Source organism: Aethalodelphis obliquidens, unplaced genomic scaffold (assembly GCF_003676395.1).
Source record: "Aethalodelphis obliquidens isolate GAN/ISIS:26980383/991018 unplaced genomic scaffold, ASM367639v1 scaffold23, whole genome shotgun sequence".
Lineage (NCBI taxonomy): Eukaryota > Metazoa > Chordata > Mammalia > Artiodactyla > Delphinidae > Aethalodelphis > Aethalodelphis obliquidens.
Window position 1 is genome coordinate 18,401,010 of NW_020837967.1, and position 6,248 is coordinate 18,407,257.

A 6,248-nucleotide genomic window follows, 5' to 3' on the forward strand; every position below is an offset into this window, starting at 1 on the left:
GGCCTAGAAGAGGCCCACGTGGTACAGCCAGGAACGAAGCCCTCAGTCCACGAGGGCACCTTCTCACCAGCGATCCTGGTGAGGTTGGCCTGGGCATTAGTATTTCCGAAATGTTCTCAAGGTGATTTGAATGTGCAGGGAGGCGTGAGAACCAGCGGAAGAGGCTGCTTGAGTCCCTGTCCAGGGATTCGCGGCAGCAGTGTCACCTGGGAGCTTGTTAGAAACACAGCAGCTCTGACCCCACCACGGACCTGCTGACTCAGAATCTGCATTTTAGCAAGATCCCCGGGAGAAGGAGTGAGAAGCCCTGGGATGCAGCTATTGGAGCAGCGGCAGCCTGGGGACTGTTTGCAGGGAGCACAGCTGAGGGGCGGGCTCCCCTTTAGGTCAGTCTGACTCACCTGAGCCAGAGGTGATGCGAGGTCCTCCCCACTTGCGGTGCCCTTGAGACTTTCCTTCACTGTAGGGATTACCGTCCAGAAACAAGATGATTCGTTTGAAAGATTTACCCCTGAGTAAGCTTTCTCTCCTCCCCCAGGGGCGCCCTGTGACAAGCACCTTGGGCTAGGTGGGCACAAACGTCAACTGTTTACCCTGTCTGCGCTGGGGAACAGCCAGCCCTCATTAGAAGGTTGGTTGGCGTGACTACAGTCAGGTTGGCTGGCAGCTCGTCATCCCGTGTGAGCTTTCCTCCATGAGCTGATATAAACAGCCTGACTCAGCAAGGCCCACAGAGATGAAACCTGATGTCCTCAAGAAAAATACAATGTTGAAGCTAAAGAAATGTTATAGGGAGGGGAAGAGGTGGACAGAGAGGTAGGCAAGAGGAAAAGCGTTCATAAGTTGACCAGGCACTGAATTTTCCTGGGTACTAAGTTTTCTGGACAGAGTCCATGATTCATTAGGAAGATGAGCTCATTACAAACACAGTTCTTCCCGGGGAGGCTGGAAGAGAGCCAGAGATCTGAGAAAGTGTCTTGAAAATAAATCAGCAGCTTTGAAGGGGATCTGGAGGAGAATAGAAGATGAGAGGGAAGTCTGCATGTCATGGATGAAACTCCGTGTGTACGAACAGAACTTTCCAGAGATATTAATCAGAGGAAGAGAAGAGACTAACTTAAAACAAAACAAAAACCCGGCCGTGTTACGATTATTGTCTGTATCTCTGACTCTAGATCACATCCAGCTTCTGTGACATTTCTCCTGAGGCATGGAACAATGAAATCGCAGAAAACACATGGGCTGGTAACGCAGTAATGCCTGTGTTCTCTCTGCCATTCCTCATTTATTGAATTTTGTGTAAAACACAGCTGCATCCCGGTCGATAGTGAAATATAACTACATCCCAGTGGCTAGGACGAACCGATACATAACCACGAGCAACATAACAACCATCTCCTGGCCGGCCAGGATGAAGTGACATACAATCCTCTCTCTGCCTGTTAGAATGCAGCCGCATAAAGGAACTTCCCCACCCCCTGGATGGAGCAACACACAGCCCTCTCCTGGCTGGTTTTATTTTATACTTTTAACATCTTTATTGGAGTACAATTGCTTTACAATGGTGTGTCAGTTTCTGCTTTATAACAAAGTGCATCAGTTATACATATACATATGTTCCCATATCTCTTCCCTCTTGCGTCTCCCTCCCTCCCACCCTCCCTATTCCACCCCTCTAGGTGGTCACAAAGCACCGAGCTGATCTCCCTGTGCTATGCGGCTGCTTCCCACTAGCTATCTACCTTACGTTTGGTAGTGTATAATATGTCCACGCCACTCTCTCACTCTGTCACAGCTTACCCTTCCCCCTCCCCATATCCTCAAGTCCATTCTCTAGTAGGTCTGTGTCTTTATTCCTGTCTTGTCCCGAGGTTCTTCATGACCTTTTTTTTTTTCTTTCTTAGATTCCATACATATGTGTTAGCATACGGTATTTGTTTTTCTCTTTCTGACTTACTTCACTCTGTATGACAGACTCTAGGTCCATCCACCTCACTACAAATATCTCAAAATTCATTTCTTTTTATGGCTGAGTAATATTCCATTGTATATATGTGCCACATCTTCTTTATCCATTCATCCGATGATGGACACTTAGGTTGCTTCCATGTCCTGGCTATTGTAAATAGAGCTGCAATTAACATTTTGGTACATGACTCTTTTTTAATCATGGTTTTCTCAGGGTATATGCCCAGTAGTGGGATTGCTGAGTCGTATGGTAGTTCTATTTTGAGTTTTTTAAGGAACCTCCAAATTGTTCTCCATAGTGGCTATATCAATTTACATTCCCACCAACAGTGCAAGAGGGTTCCCTTTTCTCCACACCCTCTCCAGCATTTATTGTTTGCAGATTTTCTCATGATGGCCATTCTGACCAGTGTGAGGTGATACTTCAATGTCATTTTGATATGCATTTCTCTAATGATTAGTGATGTTGAGCATTCTTTCATGTGTGTGTTGGCAATCTATATATCTTCTTTGGCGAAATGTCTATTTAGGTCTTCTGCCCATTTTTGGATTGGGTTGTTTGTTTTTTTGTCATTGAGCTGCATGAGCTGCTTGTAAATCTTGGAGATTAATCCTTTGTCAGTTGCTTCATTTGCAAATATTTTCTCCCATTCTGAGGGTTGTCTTTTGGTCTTGTTTATGGTTTCCATTAAAAGGATCATACACCATGATCAAGTGGGGTTTATTCCAGGAATGCAAGGATTCTTCAATATACACAAATCAATCAACGTGATACACCATATTAACAAATTGAAGGAGAAATACCATACGATCATCTTAATAGATGCTGAAAAAGCTTTCGACAAAATTCAACACCCATTTATGATAAAAACTCTCCAGAGAGTAGGCATAGAGGGAACCTACCTCAACATAATAAAGGCCATATATGACAAACCCACAGCCAACATCATCCTCAATGGTGAAAAACTGAAACCATTTCCACTAAGATCAGGAACAAGACAAGGTTGCCCACTCTCACCACTCTTATTCAACATAGTTTTGGAAGTTTTAGCCACAGCAATCAGAGAAGAAAAAGAAATAAAAGGAATCCAAATCGGAAAAGAAGAAGTAAAACCGTCACTGTTTGCAGATGACATGATACTAAACATAGAGAATCCTAAAGAAGCTACTAGAAAACTACTAGAGCTAATCAATGAATTTGGTAAAGTAGCAGGATACAAAATTCGTGCACAGAAATCTCTTGCATTCCTATACACTAATGATGAAAAATCTGAAAGTGAAATTAAGAAAACACTCCCATTTACCATTGCAACAAAAAGAATAAAATATCTAGGAATAAACCTACTAAGGAGACAAAAGACCTGTATGCAGAAAATTGTAAGACACTGATGAAAGAAATTAAAGATGATACAAATAGATGGAGAGATATACCATGTTCTTGGATTGGAAAAATCAATATTGTGAAAATGACTCTACTACCCAAAGCAATCTACAGAGTCAATGCAATCCCTATCAAACTACCTCTGGCATTTTTCACAGAACTAGAACAAAAAATTTCACAATTTGTATGGAAACACAAAAGACCCCAAATAGCCAAAGCAATCTTGAGAATGAAAAATGGAGCTGGAGGAATCAGGCTCCCTGACTTCAGACTATACTACAAAGCTACAGTAATCAAGACAATATGGTACTGGCACAAAAACAGAAATATAGATCAATGGAACAGGATAGAAAGCCCAGAGATAAACCCACGCACATATGGCCACCTTATCTTTGATAAAGGAGGCAGGAATGTACAGTGGAGAAAGGACAGCCTCTTCAATAAGTGGTGCTGGGAAAACTGGACAGGTACATGTAAAAGTATGAAATTAGAACACTCCCTAACACCATACACAAAAATAAGCTCAAAATGGATTAAAGACCTAAATGTAAGGTCAGACACTATCAAACTCTTGGAGGAAAACATAGGCAGAACACTCTATGACATAAATCACAGCAAGATTCTTTTTGACCCACCTCCTAGAGAAATGGAAATAAAAACAAAAATAAACAAACGGGACCTAATGAAACTTAAAAGCTTTTGCCAGCCAGTTTTGATGGAGTGACATACAGCCCTCTCCCATTGTAATCTAAATAGCAACACACAGCTCTCTCCGGGCCAGCCAGAATGGAGTGACACACCGCCCTCTGCAGGCGGACTTTGATGGAGCAATACACAGCTCTACATGAATTTTAAACTTCAGGTAAACCATACCAAATTTGCAAATAGAAACCTCTTTTTCAAAGAGCTTTAATTGGAAAAGTTCTAAGAAACCAGGCTCTCTGTAAACTAGACAAAAAGCAAAAGCTTTAAATATGTTAAGTAACTTTATCCCATAACTAATTCCCATATTTTTATATAAAACATTTAATTTTCCCCTTGTTAAATTGTTTTGATAAAAATTCCAAATATACCCCAAAATAGTGTATAACAAAACCCCAGGTACCAATTACCCAGCTTCAATAACCGTTCAACATTTTGCCATGTTTGTTTCATCAGTTGTCTTTTTTTTTTAAGCTAGGATATATTAAAGCAAATCCAAGTTCTCAAGTCATTTTGCCACTAAATACTTCATTAGGCATCTAAAAAGAAGAAAATATAATATTATATCACAAAACCATAATGCCATTAACATAATCCCCAACGAAGTTATGAAACCCAACTTCATAAAAGTTCCTCAAATACCTAAAACAATTTTTCTTACCATAGGTTTATTTGAAACAGTGTATAAGGTTATGAGGTAACTTAGGTCCCTTTCATATTTCTTTCACACAAGAGCATTCCCCTCTCTCTTCCATTTTTTCTTCGCATGCCATTAGCTAATTGAAAAAAAAAAACTGGTCCAGAGTCCTGAAGAACTTGCCACACTCTGAATTTGGTTGCAAAGTCATTTTTTAAAGTGTGAACTCCCGGGCCAGCTAGGATTTCCAGATGAGCATCCTTTGATATTGTGGACATTCTATATTGCCTCATTTGGTGAAACTGGTGGACGCATAACCTGTGTCCATACTACCCTACTCCTCCCCTGGATCCAGGTAGAGGAATGTAACGAACCACTTAGAACCCCAAGAAACAGCTTTTCTCCAGGGAAGGTCCCTAATGGATTTCCAAGGAGAGCTGGAAAGGAGAGTAGTGTTCCCACAATCCAGTTAGAGAAAGAGTAGCCTGGGGCCGTGTGGGAGTTCTGCTGGGAAAGAACAAAAGTTGATTGTTTAAGGGGAAAAAACACAATACTATGTGTGCTCCAGAAGAGGAAGCTCCTATGACAGACAAGGTTACAGGGCTTGCTGAGGCTCAGCAGTAGAGGCTCCACGTCTTTTGTTGGAAGGCATGTAGCAAGAAGCAGACTGGGGTGCTCACACGTATTTGCTTGTCTACCCAGCCCCGCTCCTTTCTTTGTACTTACAGACACAGAGCCTGTATCTGCAGATTAGAAACAAGAATACGGATGATGTTCCCGGCAGCTCAGAGCACTTGGCAACCAGCATCTTGCTCAGGATGCTAGAGCTCCTTCAGGAAGGGGTTTATGGGCTGCCCAGGGGGCTGCTTCTATATGCCTGCCCAGCAGCACTGGTGGCTTGTTTTGACCGCATCTTGCATACCTGCTTCAGGGTGATTCCTTCTGAGTGCCCACTCAATCTGGGCTACTTTGAGGGTCTAGCTTCCTCACCATAATCCACGGAAACCAGGTCAGGAACCCCTGGAGTAATGAGAAATGAAACTCCAAGATACACCTTTTGACAAACTAAGAGAGCAGCTCAAATGCAAACATGCACGTGCTTCAGTTTGGATGAACACACCACGGCTGACTGTCAGCTTCGTGCCAGCCTTCGTGCTCAGCACTGGGGCATATAGAGAATATTCCAGACTATCCCAGACTGGAATATTCCAGCTCCTCCCAGAGCCATCAGTCTGAGCACAGTTGTATTCTACCCACCCCGATCTGTCTTTTTTTAAAATGTACTTCCAGAATGGATTCCAATTTAAATTTTTTATTCTGTAATTTATACTCCTGTTGCTACTGCCTTACACTATAAGTAGATAATAAATAATCTGGGGCACTTATTTAATACCTTTTGTGTAGGACTTTAAAGCACATCACACACACTGGCCATGAATAGTAAATTAATTCCTACTTTACAGATGGATAGTAGCAGAGGATGTTTAAAGTCAAGAGATATCAGAATAAACTTCTGACGTCATATAATTTGCATTATGTTCCACATCCCTGGAGCCCTGT